The following is a 23,627-nucleotide window of genomic DNA, read 5'->3' on the forward strand; positions in this document are numbered from 1 at the left end:
TGCACATTTTGTCATCAACATCCTGAAAATATCACGTGTTGTCAATGTTTGTAAACATCACGTGTTATGTCTCCAGTAATTTTCTTTCATGTAAATAAATGTTTATGTTAATTTAAAAGAGAAAAACAGTTTTAAATCTTTGAGCGAAATGTTGGCAAATAAACTCTAATTTAAAAGATTTATCGAAACAATATTATCTAGCTGTTATTTTTAGCACACCTCACAACCACTTCAATGCTCAATGTCAAAAAGAATCGAGTAAACAAGACCGCTGTCAGCACATGCTTCCTCGCAGACTTTTGAAAAACTGTTACTATGACAACAGGCAAAAGAGTCCTCGTGTTTCAGCTTGTTACTATCAAAACAGACATGAATGTGTCTGTGATTTACGATTGGCTAAAATTACAAAGATTTTCCAAATTTAATTACTAATAACTTTTTATTGATTGATTTATAGCAAAAATTACTTGCACGTCATTAATTATCCTATAAAGGTGTATCATTACACTGAATATGAAATCAATTCGAACAGAAAATTGACACTGGCAGCCGCTGGCAACCAAACAGAAAAGATCCGAAAAACTGAAGGACGCTGCAATAAGTGTATGGATCTGAGTGGGGAATATGTTGAATAAAATCATAGTTAATTGAACCTCCTGTATTTTCTTTTACTCAAAGCCAGGAACTTTTCAGCACAACCTCGTATGTATGTATGTATGTATGTATGTATGTATGTATGTATGCATGTATGTATGTATACGCAACAGGATTCTGCACTGTCCCTCTACCGAATTCACTTACATGTACATAAACATATGTTTGTGTGTGTGTGTGTGTGTGTGTGTGTGTGTGTGTGTGTGTGTGTGTGTGTGTGTGTGTGTGTGTGTGTGTGTGTGTGTGTGTGTGTGTGTGTTTGTGTGTGGTAAGGCTCTCGACCAGCTAAGAAAAGCACTCGATCAGCTAAGTGAGTAAAGATAGTATTATAATAAAAACTACAATTCTTGTTAAATAGAACGACCCAGATTTTCTTGGTCGAAATAATAATTTATTTCGCCATTTTTAGAAGCTGAGAACAAGACTGTTTGAAAGTTGTCTTTTGAATAGATGACGTTTATACAAGAGACGTGAAGGCACATGGCCTAGTGGTTAGAGCAGCGGACTCGCGGTCAAGGATTGCGGGTTCGAATCTTAGATCGAGTGATGTGTGTGTTTAAGAGCGAAATGTCTAAGCTCCACGCGACTCCGGTAGAAGGTATTGGCGAAACTTTTGCTGACTCTTTCACCACAACGTTCTCTCACTCTTTCCTCCTGCATCTTGCAGTTCACCTGCGACAGACCGGCATCCCTTCCAGGTGGGGAACCTATATGCCAAGGAAACCCGGAAACCGGCCCTATAAGCCAGGCGTGGCTCGAGAAAGAACAAACAACAATACAAGAGACACTGGTAAGGAAGAAGACAAACAAGAACGAAAACACAAAGGAGATAATCAATTCGATGCCAAGCCGACGTCAACAAGGCGTTAATGGTTTACTAAGTGTCCTGTGGTCTACTTTTAAATTCCGGCAATATTTCCTGAAATGTGGACATACAAAAAAAAAATCTTCTCCCTGGAAATTATGTATTCGTTGGGGATTCTAATTCTTTAAGAGATATAGTTTTTCAAAGGAACATACTGAACTTTTTTGGACCCGTTAATGTAGAGTCTGGTTTTGGAGAAGATTTTCTATATGATGACGAAATTTCTCTTTAAGTTTTCAAATTAAAGCCGAAAAGGTCGTTGAATGTCTCTTATCACGTGACCAACAAACATCCTTCGAATTTTAGGCACATGCTACTAAACATTTAGTTACTACATTAACGATGATAACTATATTAATGATAATAAATTACATTTGAATTTTAGTACCACTTGCTATTTATTTTGAAATTGTTCTTCAGCTGGAATCCGGAATTCTTTCAGAGACACATAGGCACGAGGCGCAACCAGTAGTTTGGCTGTGTCCGCCAGCATCTCCAGCCACTTTCTCTGTTCCTCGAAGAAGTCAACTTCTCCAAAAGCTATCAGAATTCTGAAGATTCTCTATTCGGATATCTGCAAATAAACCAAACGTAGTCTTTGGGATTTTCTTTATAAAATTCAAAAGAAATTGCAATTATGATGAATAGGATGTTATCCTCCTTGGTGTAGGACTCCTCTATATTCCATAATTAAACATAATGCAGCCGTATACATAATGGTTAATTGTTATGACATTGCATTCTACCAGACTCCTAAAGAAAAATCCTCTATGCATTGATCAGACAGTATTCTGATAACAATGCCACAGAACGTGATATTTAATGCAAAAATGACTATATGAAGATAATGCAAATAAACAGAAAATTGATTATCCCGTCACCTCCGGTAAAATTATTGCCAGATTTCTGAAGAATTAGCTATGCACAAGTCGCTTCTGTCACATTTGATTCATTTTTGATTCGTGCATTTCCAAATCAGTGAAATGCTGCTTCTGCGACACATATATAACGACACATAAACCTGATCCATCAAAATCCCGACCTGTGCCATAACTCAATACAATTAACAAATTTTTTAAAACCATTTGCCTATAAGTATCTACAAGCATATCAGCAAAAAGAAGAAAAATTATCTCTAATTCGGCAATTCAGCTTCAATTTACTTCTGATTCGCATTCCAGTTTCTGACCTCACTGTCTTTTCACATACTCTTTTACTCTTTTACTTGTTTCAGTCATTTGACTGCGGTCATGCTGGAGCACCGCCTTTAGTCGAGCAAATCGACCCCGTGACTTATTCTTTGTAAGCCCAGTACTTATTCTATCGGTCTCTTTTTGCCGAACCGCTAAGTGACGGGGACGTAAACACACCAGCATCGGTTGTCAAGCAATGCTAGAAGGACAAACACAGACACACAATCACACACACACATACACACATATATATATATACATATATACGACGGGCTTCTTTCAGTTTCCGTCTAGCAAATCCACTCACAAGGCATTGGTCGGCCTGGGGCTATAGCAGAAGACACTTGCCTAAGATGCCACGCAGTGGGACTGAACCCGGAACCATGTGGCTGGTTAGCAAGCTACTTACCACACAGCCACTCCTGCGCCTACATGGGACTATTAAGTGAATGAAGTCCTGAAGAGCAGATGGAAAAGCTACCTCAGCAACAGATCCACCAAGGTCATTCTTTTTGCTCATGTTGATCCGTCACACATCAATGCCTCAGACCAACTACTTTTCATACTTAGTTCAGTTTTGCTCTTAATCTTCATATATGTCCTGGCCTACTAAAAACGTTGTGCTGCGTAACCCAGCTGTTGCTATATTTTGTTAGAGTACATTACTTTGTTGTAGTGGAGGCGCAATGGCCCAGTGGTTAGGGCAGCGGACTCGCGGTCATAGGATCGCGGTTTCGATTCTCAGACCGGGCGTTGTGAGTGTTTATTGAGCGAAAACACCTAAAGCTCCACGAGGCTCCGCAGGGGATGGTGGTGATCCCTGCTATACTCTTTCACCACAACTTTCTCTCACTCTTACTTCCTGTTTCTGTTGTACCTGTATTTCAAAGGGCCGGCCTTGTCACTCTCTGTGTCACGCTGAATATCCCCGAGAACTACGTTAAGGGTACACGTGTCTGTGGAGTGCTCAGCCACTTACACGTTAATTTCACGAGCAGGCTATTCCGTTGATTCGGATCAACCGGAACCCTCGTCGTCGTAACCGACGGAGTGCTTCCAACAGTGCTTTGTGGCAACGAATTTTAAAAATTATGAAGGATTTAATAAAATAACTTTGTCACTATTATGGTGGTGTTTTGAGCATAAATGTGAAAATTTAACCCTTTAGCATTCAGATTACTCTCTCAAATAAAATGCTTATTTATTCACATTGTTTTGAGCCAATTATGTTTTATTTCTTAGCTTCAAGATTTTATGGTGTGATTGTTTGTTTTTAGAATGACAATATAGAGTAGGTGTGAAAGGCTGGATCTAGCCAGTTTTAACTTAAAACAAGTGTATATGGTCCTGGTATGACCGGTTTAAATGCTAAAGAGTTGATGAAAGTTTTTTTTATTTAGATCATTTTAACACAGGGAGTTTTTATTAAAGAACCAGTGGCGGTCCAGTGGTGGTACCAAAAGAGTTAAATCAAGATGTAGCAGTAAATGACTTAAACAGAGGACTTGTGAGGGTGAAATCCTTGCAAGTGTGTAGAATGTAAGATTTCAGTAACAAAAGTCTAAAGCAGACATAGACGACCTTTCATGTGAAGCAAACCGCATGAAACTTGGCTCTTCATCAAGCGGGTTGCATTACTCAAAACAAAATTCAAGTTGATTTTTCATTCAGAAATCCGACGGACCGCAATTTGTCCATGACTAGTCTAAAGCAATGGCTTTCATCAAGGAAAAGAAGCCCTACAAACTTTACATTTCAGGTAATAACACGTTAAACATCCACCCAGTAATTTCCCTCATGAGACTCAACTGAAGAGTTAATATTGTATATGGCGTATAGCCGCCGCCTTCGATATGTTTTATGTTTTATATATATAAATGTACACATGTATATAAAAGCAACAGGATTCTTTCCGTTTCCTGTCTACCAAATCCACTTAAAAAACTATGGTTGGCCCGGGGTTATAGTAAAACACACTTGCTCAAGGTGGCACACAGTGGGACTGAACCCAGAACCATGTGATTAGGAAGAAAACTTCTTACCACACAGCCATATTGATCCCCAAAAGATAAAAGGTGAAGTCAGTCAATGTTAGAATTGCATTAGAATATAAAGAAGCAAAAATCATATGATATTAACGGAAGCCTGGGTATTTCTAAAGGAGAACAATTATTTAATTGACTTTACCCCAATAGGAATTGATAGAAATTCTGGCAGAGAAAAAGCAAGAGACCGTCAAAGTGGACTGACGACATCAAAGAATGGACTGGAAATGACTCTTGGGATGCTGACTCTTGGACACAAGCAAATTAAAGGTAAATCAACTTCGGTATGGTTTCAATTTAGGACATAGTGAAAAAAATGTTAGTCTTTTGCACAATATTGAGCAAAGCTCGTTGGTCTAGGGGTATGATACACGCTTTGGGTCCGAGAGGTCCCGGGTTCGAATACAGGACGAGCCAGTTTGATAAACATTTTCGGTGGTGCCCAATACAACCGCTGTCTAATTACTGAAGCAATTAAAGATAAATTATTAGATATAAATGAAACCGAAAAAGAAGAAAAAAAAACAAATAAACAACAAAGATATTTTTAGAATAACTTACTGTATCAGATCGTTGATTCTGTCGTTATTATTCGGAAGATAAGACAGGCCATCATTTACCATAGACATGCCAAGGAAATCCAGCATCACCGATAAGCATTTCATCACTATCCCTTCAGACTTCAGCTTTCTACGTTGCCTGGAGCACATTGGATACAGAGTATGGATTATTAATGATTTGATGACATAGTGTAGGGTTCATTGGCAATATTTCTGTTGTAGTGAAAATGATACACTCCTTCCCACGTAACTAAGTGGTATGACTCAGTCACTATAAAGTCAGATAGTCAGTCGTTGTGGGGGTCAGTTGCAGTAGATTCATTGTACGAGTTCTCAGTTGGAGTCAGTGTCAGTTACGTGATATATACGAGTTCGAGTTACTGTCAAGTAAACGTTACAAAGTCGTTTCAGCGTTGTTAGTGTACCTGGATATATACTACGAAACAGTTGTCAACAAAAGAAAAAATACTTCACTCATTTCTCTTATTTTGTTCTGTCTTGAGAGAGTTATAATGCTTTGGTATAACACACTTACCGGTTCAATTTCCACTCATTTATTCATTTATTCCAAAATACGCACACACACACACACACACACACACACACAATAACAACAACAACAACAACAACAACAACAACAAAATCTCAGAAAAAAAAGCGAAAACAGAAAAATAGGAACGCAGCTTCAATAACAGACGTTCAGAATCAAAATCCATTGATACAGTTACAAATGCAGCGACGAAAAAGCTCTCTGGAATAAATAAGTAAGTAATTAAATAAAAGAGTGGAAATTGAACCGGTGGGTGTGTTATATTAAGCACTATTAAGGTGCTATGACTCTCACCAGATACAACACAATTCATTTCAACACACGAATTCACATAAGGAATCTGGCAAACCAGATACAAAAACTAAGTAGAATAATCTCTTATTTTGTTTAATTATATATTTAATTTAAAAGTGTTCCAATGACCTTGTCCTTGTCAATTAGTCAACCGGATCTTCATACTAAGGCTTTATAATCGCTCGTTATACATTGCTATCTTATAGCCGTTTCATTATACAACGTTAATATATATTTCGTTCATTATGCAATACTAATTTTATAACTGTTCATTATACTAAAGTACATTATAGGCGTAGGAGTGGCTGTGTGGGAGGGGCTGTAGAGAACTATATAGAAAGTTCCTTTGATAGTCGGGACCTAATAGACTTGACTTGTTTTCCAGAGTGGCCTCAGCAGGTAGCAGCTCGGGTACTGGAAGAAAGGAACCTCTATCACATAATGGACTCCCTCTCAAAGGAAGAGTATAGATCTTGTGTAAAGGACCCCAACTTGCGGTTGCTTGAATGCCTGCAGGAGGCAAAAAAGTTTATTAAAGATTCATTGATGTAATTTTTTTTAATTGTAATGGACATTTTTGCCCATAAAAGTGTAACAATATTGTAAGAGGTTTAATACCTCAGTTAGTATTTTTAAAAAACAATGTTTAGAGAAGCAAAAGTTGGCGGGCGTTTTTTGTCTTCTCCCATCCTTATCATCCTTGTATCATTATCATTCACCTCATTAATGTCCTTGTCCAGCCCGCAAGCTACCTTACTCTATGTACTGCCTTTATGGCAAATTCTATAAAATAAAGTAGCTTGCTTACGAACCGCATGGTTCTGGGTTCAGTCCCACTGCGTGGCACATTGGGCAAGTATCCTCTACTATAGCCTCGGACCGACCAAAGCCTTGTGAGTGGATTCGGTAGACGGAACCGAAAGAAGCCCGTCGTATATATGTATATATATATATGTATGTGTGTGTATATGTTTGTGTGTCTGTGTTTGTCCCCTCAACATCGCTTGACAACCGATGCTGGTGTGTTTATGTCCCCATAACTTAGCGGTTCGGCAACAGAGGCCGATAGAATAAGAACTAGGCTTACAAAGAATAAGTCCTTGAGTCGATTTGCTCGACTAAAGACGGTGCTCCAGTATGGCAACAGTAAAATGACAGAAACAAGTAAAAGAGTAAAAGAAAGAGTATACTAAAGTATTTGCATTCTGTATATCATAATTAACGCCGATATACTGAAGATAGCTTGGAAACTGAGGTATTCGTCTCGAGAAAGAATCTCATATAGACGAGTTAAATAACGCTTCTTTGAGGGCCAGCTGTTATTATATAATTCTATTTCATGATTATTTGTCATACAACACTACTCTATAAGCGTTCATTATAGTTTGCTATTTCTAATTGTCTATTATACAAATCTACTTTATAATTGTTTACTGTACAATGGTACTTTATATTTCTTCATTATAGGACGCTTCTTTACAATTGTTTATTTTATTATTATTTTTATTATATATACGACAGGCTTCTTTCAGTTTCCCTCTACCAAATCCACTCACAAGGCATTGGTCGGCCCGGGGCTATATCAGAAGACACTTGCCCAATATGCCACGCAGTGGGACTGAACCCGCAACCATGTGGTTGGTCTGCAAGCTACTTACCACACAGCCACTCCTGCGCCTAGATGTTTATATTACTTTTTTGTATACGCATTGGCATTCCGCTAAATCATCCATAGATTTCTATGGTAAATACATATATGCTGACAAGCGGAATTAGCCAACACGAGTCGATAGGACGGCTTTCACTGATGAAGCGTTTAGTTCGATAGATTCTCGCTTCGGTTATGGGGAGTTTTCTTCCCCTGTCAACGTATGTGTATACATTTGCGCACTTCCTACGACACAAGGAGTATTTTATTCTAATTTTTAGCAATGTAGGTGTCTCAGCACGCTTAGTCACATTTAGTGACTGTTTCTTTGTGGTAATATATTGCGCCCAGCTGTTTATAATAATTAATTATACGATTAATTATACGATTTCGAGTTTTAACGCACAGCAGCTTAATCGTGGCTTTTGAGTTGTTTTAACTCTTGTTTCTAGCAATAACTGGTGCTGGTCAGTACCCTCCGTCACTTTAGTGACCTCTATTAATTTTGCCTTAAGGTTCTAATTGCTAATAAGCCACCCACTTAATCTGTTGTCTACACTTTTACTGCTTTGAAAAACAGCACAGGTTTTCAACAGTTGTTCTTATAAAACTGACTGAGCTAGGTGTTAAGAGTCGCTGATGCTATGCATCAAAATCTGTACGCTGGAGACTTACCTCCCTTAGTCAGTCATTAAGTACAGTGCTTTGTGGCTTTTGAGTTGTTCTAACTCTTCTTTCTAGCAATAGCTGGTGCTGGTCAGTACCCTCCGTCGCTTTTGTGACCTTTATAAATTTGTATATAAAGATTATATTCTTCCACTACAACAGCTACTGTTCCTCTGAATTGTAGTGACTCTGTACTGCTCCCACTTAAACCCACAAATTTTATCTTTACTTCCACCACTTACCAGCCCCGCTTTGTCTCTAAAACTCAACACTAAACTCCTCTTCAATCGTCCCTTTACCAAAACTTTCATCCATCTCCATTTTAAATTTATGTCAACCTCCGCCCCACCCGTTCCACTTTAGCTATAACCATTTATTGCTAGAAACAAGAGTTAGAACAACTCAAAAGCCACAAAGCACTGTACTTAATGACTGACTAAGGGAGGTAAGTCTCCAGCGTACAGATTTTGATGCATAGCATCAGCGACTCTTAACACCTAAAGTTAAACTCAACTAGCTCACATCCATCATCAAACAGGCTCAGGAAAGCTCTCGGCCACTTATTCCATTTCTTTTTAAAATAAAATATCATACCTGTTGGTTTTCATCCTTTTTACGATCGGGACAATTCTTAAATAAATAAAAAAATATATATTTATGTATTAATTTATTTTGATTTTGCTTTTTGATATAGCTTTTAGAAGCGACATTGTTATTTATTACAGTTATTGATTTCAAATATAAGCACAAGGCCAGCAATTCCGTGCGAGGGGACTAGTCGATTACATCGACCCAAGTTTTCAACTGATATTCATTTTATCGACTCCAAAATGTTAAAAGGAAAAAAAATCGACCACAGCGGAATTCGAACTCAGAAAGTAAAGACGGACTTAATACCGTTGAGCATTTGTATCCGGCGTACTAACGATTCTGCCAGCTCACTGCCTTGTTATCTAGCATGTAATAAAACGCAATGTGACCTGTCGGTCATCCTAGAGCGAAAGAAGAGTAAAACAACAAACGGAGTGAGCGTTAGTGATACTCAGAGGCAGTGAAGCAGGAGGACAACTTTCAAAAGTTTTGCTCTAAAGACGATGGTAATTTATTCAAAATAAAACTGCAAATTTCTATTGTAAATAGTATTTATTTTTATCAATTTCATACACATATACACATGCACATACGCACAGATATATAAACATATACATGAAATTAAATATTAACTAGTTTTCTTTATCATTATTGTTCACATAACCTTTATATAAATGTTATGCGAACGATAATGTATATATATATATTTCTTTACTACCCACAAGGAGCTAAACCCAGAGGGGACAAGCAAGGACAGACAAACGGATTAAGTCGATTATATCGACCCCAGTGCGTAACTATATATATATATATATATATATATATTATATATATAATATATAGAGAGAGAGAGAGAGAGAGAGAGAGAGATGGCAGAAACGTTAGCACGCCGGGTGAAAATGCGTAGCTGTATTTCGTCTGTTCTGAGTTCAAATTCCGCCGTAATGTTCTGAGTTCAAATTCCGCCGAGGTCGACTTTGCCTTTCATCCTTTCGGGGTTGATAAATTAAGTACCAGAATATCTTCAACATTGCCAAAGCAAACCTATCAATCATTGCCCAAAGTAATGAATTAAAAGACATAATCACGGATCGGGCTATGGTTCTTAGTAAAAGACAGCCTAAAAACTTGAAAAAATTACTAACAAAGGCAAAATTTGACCTTAGCAACAAAGACCAAACATTCACTGTATCTAAATGCAATGATAGCCGATGTGGCACATGCCAATTCATACATACTGGCCAATATATAAATACAAAAACCGGGAAAATATTCACAAACGCGAATATGAACTGCAAAAGCAGAAATTTAATTTACTGCATCAAATGCCCAAATTGTGAAGAAATATATGTAGGTCAGACGGGAAATGCACTATCAGAACGCTCACGTGTACACCGGCAACAGATTAGAGACCCAGAGGTCCGTCAGATACCTTTGAGTAACCACCTAGCAACATGTGGTCGGAAAATGTATATAATATTTCCGTTCTACAAATTACACAGCCCAAGTGAAATCGAGAGGAGAATCAGAGAAAAGAATTTTATTGATAAATTGGAACCCAAGCTAAATAAGCAATAATAATAATACTTAGAGGTATTACTTCCACTGCTACGACCATGACCACTAACAACAACAACAATACTAAAGGTGATCAAGATGAAGATAGCAGGAAAATTATCTCATTTAGGGTTAAAAGTTCTATTGCCACCACCATCACCACTAGCAACAATAATTAAGGTGCTGACAATGATGGTGATGACAATTGAAATATAAAAATATAAAAATCCCTGACAAAGGCTATTTACAACATTTCTAAAAATAGCCCAACAATTGCTGCCTCGCCCAAAGCGTGACATCTAAACCAATCAGCTTAAGTAATTGAGTGATACTACAGACTGATTGGTCAGAATACAGTTTGCAAAACCTAGCAATCTGGAGCCTACCCAGCTGTATTTAAGGCACAGATTCAATCATCTCGCTACAGTCAAAAATTGTGAAGCATGACTGTCACCACTACTACATGAACCCGAAGATTGCAGAATTTAATGCATGAAAGTACTAGTTCAATCAGAATGAACATTTAACATTCTACTATTTTATTTTATTTTATTTTATTCTATTATATTATATTATCTTATAATGTATCATTATAAGATTGTAAATAAAACGTGAAAATCAGACAAGGTTGGAATTCCTTTTATTAATATATTCTTCTATACACAATCACACACACCCATATATATATATATATATTATATATATATATATATATTATATATATATATATATATATATATAATATATATATATTTATGTCTATGTATATATATATATATATATATATAATATATATATATACATATATATATATATATACATATATATATATATATATATATATATATATATATATATATATATATAACATATATATATACATACATACATGTCCATTTTTCCCATTATTACCCAGTTTCATACAAGCCCTTATTTCCTTTTAAGTAAAAGATAATATATCTTATTGATTTCATCGATCTAAAAAAATTGTAAACAAACATCCGGGCACACACATTCGCACACGCACACACACGTGTGTACATGCACATACAAAGGTGTATATATAAATATGTAAGCGTATGTATGAGCGTATATATATGTATATATATATATATATTATATTATATTACTTTCATTCTCTCTTTATGTGTGTGTGTGTGTATGTGTGTGTGTGTATGTGTGTATGTGTGTGTATGCGCGCGTGTGTGTGTGTGTGTTTGGGTCTGTCCTCAACACCGCTTGACAACCGTCTAGGTTTGTTTACGCACCCGTAACCTAGCGGTTCGGCAAAAGAGGCTGATAGCTTAAGTACCAGATTTCAAAACACATAAATACTAGGGCGCGATATTTTCGGCTAAAACCCTTCAAGGCGGCGACCCGGCATGGCTGCAGGCAAATGATCGAAACAATTGGAAGAGATAAAAGAAAGTGATGCGGGCAGAGTTACAAGATATAATTGTAGCTGTTTTGTTGTTGGTATCTTCTGGGGTGTGAAGGCGCATGGCTCAGTGACTAGAGCGGCGATTTTACGACCGTGAGGTTGTGAGTTCGAATCTCGGACCGGACTGTGTATTGTGTTCTTGAGCAAGACACTTTATTTCACTTTGCTCCAGTTCACTCAGCTGTAGAAATTAGTTGCGACGTCACTGATGCCAAGCTGTATCGGCCCCTATGCCTTTCCCTTGGATAACACTGGTGACGTGGAGAGCGGAGACCGGTATGCATGGGTGACTGCTCGTCTTTCATAAACAAACTTGCCCGGACTTGTGCCTTGGAGAGTAATTTTCTTGGTGCAATCCTATAGTCATTCGTGACCGAAGGGGGTCTCCGCATCTTCTGGGGTCAACCATGACTATTATCAAAAGCATCCCAGTCATGACCTCTCGTCTTTCTCCTGGGTATTACATATTTCAAATACATAATCCAATGTGTCCTTCCTTTTTTGAACTGCACAGGTGCTCTTTCATTGGTGTGTATAGTTTTGTATTATTTTTGCAACAATATTTAGTGGGAATGTCTCATGTCCAAGGAAGTGGTGTACATGTCTTTGTGATGAGGAGCCTGTTTTACTCATTTCTTATAACCACAAACTGATTCTGCTAAAGAACCGTCGCAGGAGTCTCTCTTTTGCAACTTTACTTATCAGAAAATGCAGTAAAATCACCCTCAAATCATAAGCCTATTGGTTTGATACAAAAAAAAGACACAGTGGATAATGTATGTACGTTTTTCTTTGAGTTTTGTTCAAGTTTTTAAGAGAGTTCAAACTGGTCGCTAGCAAAGTGACAAAACGTTCTGAGTTAAGAGAGTTCCTGGTGTTTGCAAAGATGTGATTGAATTGTTGTGTTGATTGAACTGTCGAAACACACACCCAAATGTTTGCGACTACTCATCTAAAGACTCTAAGGACAAATCTTCCTTGTGTGCAAATACTTCAGATTTGGAGAAAGCGCTTTAGTTTAATTTGGTCTTTCTTTAAAAAACCTAGTATTTCCAGGTTTTTGTGTAAATCTGTAGGTAAGTAGACTAATCCACGTATGATGATAGGTACAAAGGCCAGTCTAGTCTCGCTTGAGTCGCATGAGACAGTTGTATCTGCTTATCAGTTTAAGAACTACTCTGAAGATTTTGTTATTCTCATATTGAGTATGAATGTAATGTACGCATTTCTTTTTTTACTGCTCAGCAGGCGTTGTCTCAGTGATACAATGCGACATTCAAAGACTATTTGGATTGACATTATGCTTCAGCTGCCATCTCTTCGTTACACATAGATCATATCTGTGCTGCTATTGATACCAGTGGTGGTCGCTGCCAGTGATGGTCAGTATTTTTCTAGTTTTGGTGCCCAGGCTGCGGATCTCATCAATTGTCCAGTCGAATATCCCAAATGTTGGTACGAGTACTGGCGCTGCAAAGGTCTTGTTAAATGCAGGCAGCTCTGAGTTTTATATTTTTCGGAGTCTGCAAAACTCTTTTCTTATTCTGGTTTTACTCACAGCATCATCGTACGCAACATTCTCATCGATTCCGAGATATATAGTTTTTATCATAAAAGGTAGGGGAAATATACAAGCCAATGATTCATATGTTCTCTGTCTGGTCGACAACCATTCTTTGGTTGACTGTCATGTATGAGCATTTATTTCGCCCAAACTCCATTCCTTTGTCCCTTGAGAATGTTGTGACCAATTGTCTTTTTATATATTGTTCATGTAACCAGAATATAACTTCAGATCATCAACAAAAAATGTCCTGGTGATATTAATTTGTTTTTTTGTTTTTTTGCATATCTCATCATGTAGCCTTGGCATTTTGTTAGCAAACAATATTGCAGATAAACTATCACCGTGGAATTATACCTGTCGATAGCTTAATTCTGTTTGTAACCATAGGTATTGCTGAAGTAGTTGTCAGTGGTATTCACAATAGCAGCTAGTTCTTTGTTCTATTGTAATGATTCTACCATTCATAAGCGGAGAACAGAGTCGAACGCCTTCTCGTAGTCTATCCGTATTGTTAAGAGATTACTGTGATGTCGCTTGGTTTCCTTAAAGATAACTTTGTTCATGAGGAGGTGTCCAGCACAGCTCCAGACTCCTCTCTTTCTTCCTGCCTGTTCATCAGTTATTGCACCATTTGTTTTGCAATGGTCTTAGAGAAGCATATTCAGACAACCTGTATGCAGTATATACTCAGTATTCAAGTATGCTATGGGCCTGTAGTTTTTTGCCACACGGGTTTCTTTGTTCTTAGGGACAAGAGTAATCCGTCAACCAATCTAGTGTATCTAGCTCCGCGTCCATTTTGTTTTCAACAGGTTCCTGAGAATCTCCCTATACATCGTGAGATTCTTGTACGAGTATCCTACTACCTGGTCACTCCCCAGTGATTTTCCATGTATGTATGTATGTATGTATGTATGTATGAATGTATGTATGTATGTATGTATGTATGTATGTATGTATGTATGTATGCATGCATGCATGCATGTATGTATGTATGTATGTATGTATGTATGTATGTATGTATGTATGCATGTATGTATGTATGTATGTATGTATGTATGTATGTAGGTAGGTATGTATGTATGTATGTAGTATGTATGTATGTATGTATGTATGCATGTATGTATGTATGTATGTAGGTAGGTATGTATGTATGTATGCATGCATGCATGCATGCATGCATGCATGCATGCATGCATGCATGCATGCATGCATGCATGCATGCATGCATGCATGCATGCATGCATGCATGTATGTATGTATGCATGTCTGTCTGCATGTGTACTGTATGTATGTAGATAGGTGTGTATATATCTATGCATGCATATATCGACATACAGAGACAGACAGACAGACAGACAGACAGACAGACAGACAGACAGACAGACAGACAGACAAACAGATAGATAGATAGATAGATAGATAGATAGATAGATAGATAGATAGATAGATAGATAAGTAGATAGATTACAAAACTTTGATCTACCAATACACGTACCTAAACAAAACTTTCTCTATCCAAAAGGGATTTCCAGCCTAGTATTTACATGTTATTATTTATAGTTTTAAGGGATGCACTACGAGCTCCAATTTCCAAAGAAGAATTCTTTCCTGTTCTCTCGAAAGCAACAATTCCCAAAACCGCCATCACCTTCGCAAGAAGTAAACCTGCTATGTTACCCAAAGCACCACGAAAACCCTCAAACTCAACAAAAAAAAAAAAAAAAATACAGCAACAGCAAATTACCAAACACACAAAAGAAGTCATCAATTTCAACATTATAAACAAAATTAACAGTGGTTGGAAGGACTACGGAAAGAAATATAAAGACTAAACGGAAACAAGAGGAGAATTTGAGAATCTTATTCTTATAATCTTTAAAGACAGATTAATCATCAACGAAAACGTCAAGAAATATTTAACGTACTCTCTTGGACAATTTCTCAAGGAATACTGAGATTTTTATAACAAGACTCTATTACAAGGACCTTTTAAGGGATTCTCCTAGAAAAGGATGCTGACTATCTACCTTCTCAATGACGAAGGTGATTAAATTCTCCTATTTTCTCCTAAGTAAATTGGTGTCACTCGAAGTAGGATGTGCAAATGCTACACTTTCTGGTGTCCCTTTTGAAGCAAGATAACTTGTTCAACGGTTTCACTAAACATAAATATGGTAGCCTTTATCGAGATCATAATTTCTACAATGCATGCACTCAATCCCATTTTTGACAAGGTATACTCCTCTTGGGGCCTTAGAGAAATGGACGCTGGGGTAGCCGTGATTTTCTGGCAATCATATGTTTAGAGCTAAAATTGATCATCCTAGATCCGGGCCTTTAGCCAGTGGTTTGGGATGTAAAAGATAGCAAAGACAGTACCTTCAAACTAGAAGTCATCTATGCAACCACCGGAGGATGACCAGACGTCTACAAAACGTTGAGGGGACATACTTCTTATTACTAGTAGGAAACTGGAATTATATTTTAGACGCACAATGGGATTGTGTCGGTTAGACTCATAGGAGGAGACGGTGCACAAATCTTGAAACCCTGCTCAAACATTATTTTCAGCTGTCTAATGAGTACTAACTGAATTTCTCGAATGTGCCAAAGTGTACAAGTAGCACATACAAAAGGTCACCCAGATCGTACCAAAAAGAGTGTTTGTCAGTTTATCAGACAGAAATAGCGTATAATGTCCACATTTTAAACTAGTCGATTACACAGTCCACAAATTTTGTGAACTCGCTGTCGACTTAGAAAGGACTCATAAACAAGGACCCAGTAACTGAATGCGTTTTTCCGCGAGTGCAAGGGCTACAGAGGCAAATTAGTAAGCTAGTCAAACAGCAGTTGATGGGACAATTGCCAACAACAGGTGATGAGATGCACTTAAGAAGAGCGATTAATATGAGTTGGTAGCATTTAGAAAAATGCTAGTGTGAGAGAGAAAGAGATTAGAGAGGAAGCAAGATAGCAAGATAGCAAGCTAGAAGAGGTGACTGACGTCCCAGCGACAAGAATGAGCCTCGACCGTTTCTTCAATACGAAACACAAAAACTGCGTTGTCAGAGATAGTACTCGAGCAATAAAGCAAGACAGAATGAAAGCATTTCGGCGGGCACAGCTGGTAAAGTACGATATGGTAACAAAGCCACGATTTGACGAACCAATATGGGCGCGTTACTATTCAATTCAAAGCAGATGTATGTGGCATTACAACAGCAATTTTTGCTCGACTGTTTGGAGTGAGCGACAGGTCAAGGAAAGCTATGGACTTCAGTGTCTACCTCAGCAATCTGTCGCGGCTCTCGGTATAAGGTACAAGGCTAATCATAGCAACTGAGATACAGGTGGTAGTGAGTGATTGTGCCAAGGACAAATCGCCTTGATTGAATGGTCTGCACTATGATTTTTTATGGTTTTATGCCTTACTTGTTTAGGGAGTTCCTACCGAACGTTTACCAGAAACCGATTGCAAAATGAATTTCCTGTACTGTAGATGACGGTGTGTTAACGCTGTTGAGTAAGAACGCCAGAAAAGAGGACATTAAAGAGAGTTTGTGGTATATGATCCTGCTAAATGCAGGGCTTAAGATTTTGGCTAAGGTGTTAGTAGATACGTTGGAACTTGATGTCAGTGAAGTGATCGAGGAAACACAAATTTCTGTGATCCCCGATAGATCCATCTAGAGCATATGAACCTTCATAGAGGGAATGAGAAATAAATCTGACTTTGGTTGGGCACTAATCTATTTCGATCAGTCGAAAGCTTTTGATAGGCTAACTGTCTCTACTTGGCAATAGGTCTAAAAGCAGTCGGTTTCAGACCCGTTTTCAGAGTCTGGATGGCGGCAATGTACGGTGGCACTTCCTCGGTGGTCAAAGTGAACGATCATCCGTCAGGAATATACTCTCCTGTCTCGTTTATACATACTGGCTCTCGGTCCGTTGAGGACTCTGAAGGGGCATCCTTTTTTGAGCTGGGGTGCAGGAGCACTGCGTCGGCATATGCAGATTGTATCGCTGTGATGGTGTAGGACTCCACAAGGATGGAAGTAATCAGCACTATTCTAAAGCAAAGATAAATTTGAACAAGACTGCGGGATTGCAGCGCGGAACCCTGAGAGCCAAGTCTAAGCTGTTGAAGTTCGTTGTAGGTCGCTAGACAGACGGACCGGTTAAATTGCGTGTGGTTCGATCTTCCAAGTGAACAGAACTGGAAGAGATTACGAGCATGGGAACTTAGAAATGAGCTGAGAGAAGGTTATCCATGAATGACTGAGCAAAAGTGACGAAAGCCTACATTGCCACAGTCAGAACTTACCGCCTAACTATTGAGCCTTGCTTCAGGACTCGCTTGGCCAGATTGGACCATCTACTTCGCTTCCTGTAGAAGAGACGCGTCCCAGTGGTTAGGCGGTTCATCTGTTGCCAACACGCTCTGGAAAGCGGACTCGGATTGTTGTGGCTGCTGCTCTGCAGTCACGCGCTGAAACTGCTGCATCACCTGCAGAGTTTACTCCACGGTGAACAGGTATGGTCTCCGTTTCTAATGCAAGTTTTCCTGCAGCTTATTTGTTTAATGAAGCAGCAGTCTTGTGTCAGGAGAAGATCATTTGAGTGCTTGACATCTGCAGTCGAGAGAAGTTGCACTTTAGCAATATATAAGCACTAGTCGTGAAAAGAAAGGTAATCTCGGGGAAACTCTAGGCATCAACGAAGACTTACTAGCTGAATTGTTTCAGAAGAATTTCTAGTTAGTAAATGCGTTGCATAACTTCCAAAAATTCTTGACCTGGCAGTGCTACCTAAGGGTACTACTGGTTCGAGTTAAACTCTACAAGCGCGGAAGTGCAACCAAGAGAAACTGTCCGAAATGTGTGCAGTGGGACAAAACTGTACTGCACGCACTCGTGCAATATTCAGAGCATTGTTCACATGTGCAGTTATGTTCAACAGCTGTTGTTGCGAGCAGAACGAATTCGGCTGTCGGCCAGGTCCATCGTGAAGACCACCCTCTAGGACAGGCATTATTCCTCTTTTCGGTGACTATAGCGAAAAATGTGTGGTGATCGAGTCTGACAGGCTTAAGCACAGACACCTTTTTCTTTGGTCGGGCCCTCATCAACTTTTTCATGTTTCACTTGAAAAGAAAAGTGAGAGCGAATTTTTCAAAAGGTGGGTGACTAGCAAAAATGGTCAGGTCGAAAGGAAGTACTCTAAGCATGCGACTGTAGAGTAGAGAATAAGAGTTCAGCGAGAGTTTGTGCACTTCGTGGTCAGGTTGACCGTAGATCTGAGGAGTCCCTTGGTTCATCTAAGTTGGAGGCTTTTCTGTATCAGGAGGACTGTATCATTCATGGTTTCACGTTTTGTATACTGTGCATACTTTTCTCATTTTCTTCTCCTCGTTTTTTTTATATTTAAACTCCCCGCACAAATTGTAAAATATCCTTGTAATGTCCCTCTCATCAGACGCTTTCGTGTCTAGAAATTATTATTATTGCTGGAAATTATTAAGTAAAAGAAGCTATTATAATTATTTGCAGTTCTGAGTTTAAATTTTGCCGAAGTCAACTTTGCCTTTCATTCTTTCAGAGTTGTTGAAATAAGGACCAATCGTATACTGTGTTTGATGTAATCGTCTAAACCCCTCTCCCAAAATTTCAGTCTTTGTGCTTATAATAGAAAGGAGTATTAATCGCAGTTCACTTGTTGTTTGGATATTATTTCAAACAGCAACTTTTATTGAAGATTTTGGATCCACTACCGCGGTTAGACAAGGTCAGATTTTTAAAATTATTTCCAGATTTATTTCAGCTTCACATTACACGGGGACCACGTTCAAAAGAAATTACATTGAACAAAATAATTATCTAACAAAAACGAATATCACATGATATAGTTTCAAATTTTGGCAGAAGACCAGCAATTTCAGAAGAGAGGGATAATCGATTATATCGACCCCAGTATTCAACTGGTACTTATTTTATCGACTCCGAAAGGATGAAAGACAAAGTCGACCTTGGCAGAATTTGAACTCAGAACGTAAAGACAGACGAAATGCCGTTAAATATTTTTGCCGGCTTGCTAACGATTCTGCCAGCTCACCGCTTTAATATCACAAAATATTAACGATCACAAAGAAATTGCAAAATATGAAAACAAATTCTAACATTTCAAGAAAGCAAAAAAGCATGGCACACAACATGCTTGACCTTAAAGAAGAGTAACAATAGCAGGACCCAATTAAGCGAAACAGCCCTATACAGCAGTACAAACCTATCCACTTGTATGTATGGAGACCGGATGGAAGATTAAGGCGATCTGTAGACATTTAAGAAAAGTTTTTAAAATATTGTTATATTTTTCTTGCCAAATAACCACACGCAGTATACATTGGGTCTTGACTCGTTTATTATTGTTCTTATTTTATCTTATGTGCATTGTCTGGAAATCTTTTGTCACACATTTGTGACCTCTTCAGCGACTCTTCCATCCACGTGTATCCTCCTGTTCTGTTCAATCCATTTTGTTTCTCTATGATGTATATCATTATCTGATAGATGTGTATCCATGATGTGTATCCTTACCTGGCAGATAAGGATACACATCATAGAAAGACAGAATGGACTAAACAGAACAGGAAGGTACACGTGGGTGGAAGAGCCGGTGAAGAGGTCACAGATGTGTGACGAAAGATTTCCAGATAATGGACATAAGATAAAATAAGAACAATAACAAATGAATGAAGAATGAATATATACTGCGCGTGTTTATTTGGCAATAAAAAAATGACCATCCCGAAATACAACAATAGCTGTTTCAACACACAGTTTCACATCAAGAACCTTGTAAAACAAATTCATAATGTAAAAATTTAAAAAAAGACACTAAAATATTTTCAAAGTGGTTTTAAATAAGTAAGAGTATGGATACGATCATTTCTGCGATGAAGAGAAGCCTACCTCCTGTGAATAGGATCTCGTCTTTTTGCATGGAGGAACCCATTCTCTACCCGGCTGAAATGAACTTCACAACCATTCGAAAGGCCAACTGAGATGTAATAAAAGCCTGGAAGTAAACAACACTGACTACAGTTTTCATATGAGCCTATATTTGATTGCAAATATTTGCTAGAAAAAGCAGCCAAATCTATGGCAAACCACATTTCACTGTTTTAGACAAGGATATTGGCTAGAATACCTTTAGTTTAAATTTTTCTCCTCAATCCATCAATCCAGGGTGATCGGGAGTGGGGTTTAATAACAACACCAACCACAACAATACAATTAAATACCAAGCACATCAATAAAGAAATGTACACTTACCACATAATATTTGATAAAGATTTCAGTTAATAGAAATAACAAGGTCAGAAACTGCCAAAATAATATCAATACCGGGGCTATATGAAGCATTCTCGAATTTATCCGTGAGCTGGTTTGTCTTTGTTTCTGTGATTCTCTTGGACCTTTTCTCTCCGATTTACTTTTTGGAAATAAGATCCAGCTCTTTATCTGTGGAAAACCTCTTACCAAAAGTCAGAGACTGGTTTAGTTCAGAATTCTTTATTTATTTTTCTCTTTTTTAACTCAACTGTGTTTCCGCGTATTTACAATAATAAAAATGTTAATGATTATTGAAGAAATGAAAATGGGAAGCCTTTATAAGATCTAGAGAATAGGAGAGGAATACAAATGAAAAGAAGAAAAAGGCAATATGTCAGGATCAATATTCAAACAAAATCGTTAATTTTACTGGAAAAGATTTGAATATTCTTTCTTAATCAGATAGAAAGCATCCTGTTGTAAGGTAACATCACGCTTCAACCATCAGCAAGTCGGCTACTTATTCGAAAAGTTTTGTTTCTAGTCGTAGCTAGAAATTCTAACTTCAATGTTTGGAATTGGGTTCTTATAAAATAAACAAAATAATTTGTGGGACATAAAAAAAAATATTTTAGTTAGTTTCGTTGTTTTTTACTTCCCTATTTCTTTCGCCACGTTATTAAGGAGTGGACTATTTGCTGCTTTTGTTATTTTCTTTTACACCCACAAATCCGTCAGTCGTATATTGCTTGAAGAAAATTCATAAATTCTGTGCGCGCTATATATATATATATTTTTTTTTGGACTGTTCCTTTTTAAACCGACTAAACAGTAGAAATTCCAGTAGGCTCCGCAGCTAATAGCTTTGATTAGTTGAGGAAGACTACGAAAGGTTAAAACAACTTAACTCCAAATGTTGCTACAAACCGGCGTCGTTGTTATAGTAACTCAAACTTGAAATTTTAAAATTTATCACTTACGTCATACACACCGCATCTAGTTTGTTCCATCTTCTGCAGCTTGCTTCCCCGCCACCACCAGCATCAACAACTTCCTTTTTTCTTTTTCTTTCATTTTCTATTTCTTTTTACTTAAATGTTATTACTTTTTTTCCTGTATTGAAAGTGAAACAAAGTTATATTAACATTCATGTAAATGTTTCACTTTTTAAAATATATATTTCTTTACTACCCACAAGGGGCTAAACATAGAGGGGACAAACAAGGACAGACATAGGTATTAAGTCGATTACATCGACCCCAGTGCGTAACTGGTACTTTATTTATCGACCCCGAAAGCATGAAAGGCAAAGTCGACCTCGGCGGAATTCGAACTCAGAACGTAACGACAGACGAAATACCGCTAAGCATTTCGCCCGGCGTGCTAACGTTTCTGCCAGCTCGCCGCCTTCACTTTTTCAAATATAGTTTAAGTACATTAGCAAAAAGTGAAAAACATGAAATATAAAGTAAACAAACCATTTATTCATAGGCATGTCTCAATACTCATTGGTCAGCATTTACAATTTGGTGTATTTCAGAATGTTACAACTTAATGAAGGAACTGTTTGTTCATGTGTTCTGATCTTTTAATGTTTCATATCTTCTCCCTCCCTTGATTTCTGACTTGCATTATTTTCACACAAAGGTAGTTTGCTGGAGACTTCTACATATAACGATAGTATAATTACGGGAAAACTATCACAAATTTCTACGTGAATATGTATGTATGAATCTGTATGTGCGTGTGTCTGTGTGTGCGTGTGTCAGTGCATGTGTGTCTGTGAATGTGCGTGCGCACGCGTGTGTTTCGTTTTTTACTTCTTTCAGTCATTTGTCTGAAGGGAGTCGTGGGGGCTTCTATTTACACCACCTACAAGCGATTCTCTCAGCGTTGCCTTTGCATCATCCCCTGCATCCACTAATGTGACTTCATCACTAACTTCGAGGTCCTTGAGCAAGCAAAGGGTCATCAGCGTCGAAGCAACTCTGCTGCAGATACAGCTACCCTGGGCAGGACACGTTGCCAGGATGGTCGATCCAAGATCACGTCGAATGGCGAACTCTCCTCTGATCACCGTGATAAAGGACCACCAAAGAAGAAGTGCAAGGACTCCCTAAAGAAATCTCTTGTTACCTGTGACGTTCATCATACCAGTGATCTGTTTTTGTCGCTGACCGTGAAGCCTGGCATCTCACTGTTCTCTGACCACCACCCTTCTTTGAAGACACTCGCAGGACCATCCTGGGAGACGGGGGAAAAAAAAGAAGGAAAAACAAGGACACTGAGCCTACTCTCCCATGCAGCCTCTGTGGTCGTGCTTGTTTGTCCCGAATCGGACTTGTTGAACATTAGCAAGCCTGGAACAGACATGGACATTCCTCTTTGTAAATCTTTGCTCGCGAAACCAAGCCAAGAATGTGTTGTGTGTGATTCACACACACACACACACACACACGCACATATATATATATATGTGTGAGCAAAACGCCCCCCCCCCCGTCCAATGGACGGTGCTGAATTGTCAAACATTTAAACCAAATTTTCTCAAAACAACTTGTCCGACCGTCCCATAGGCCTCCCCTTTGAGAAACACTGATTTAACCTAAATTTGAGACACCGTGCATTTTTCTCGCGTACGCGTAGTATCGATCGGAAC

The 23,627-nt window shown here is 38.2% G+C and overlaps 1 long non-coding RNA gene across 1 annotated transcript in view; it reads right to left on the reverse strand.

The window, feature by feature from the left end:
- Nucleotides 1-1,892: 1,892 nt before the first annotated feature.
- Nucleotides 1,893-23,627, reverse strand: part of LOC118760898 — a 25,781-nt gene continuing 4,046 nt past the window's right edge. Inside the window, exons 2-6 of the long non-coding RNA XR_004997026.1 lie at nt 22,956-22,959; nt 20,969-21,206; nt 9,070-9,105; nt 5,319-5,456; nt 1,893-2,093 (exon numbers count right to left, since the gene is read on the reverse strand). This is a non-coding gene — a long non-coding RNA (uncharacterized LOC118760898). The remainder of the gene's footprint in view (nt 2,094-5,318; nt 5,457-9,069; nt 9,106-20,968; nt 21,207-22,955; nt 22,960-23,627) is intronic.

The sequence above is a fragment of the Octopus sinensis genome, unplaced genomic scaffold (genome assembly GCF_006345805.1).
Source record: "Octopus sinensis unplaced genomic scaffold, ASM634580v1 Contig01419, whole genome shotgun sequence".
Lineage (NCBI taxonomy): Eukaryota > Metazoa > Mollusca > Cephalopoda > Octopoda > Octopodidae > Octopus > Octopus sinensis.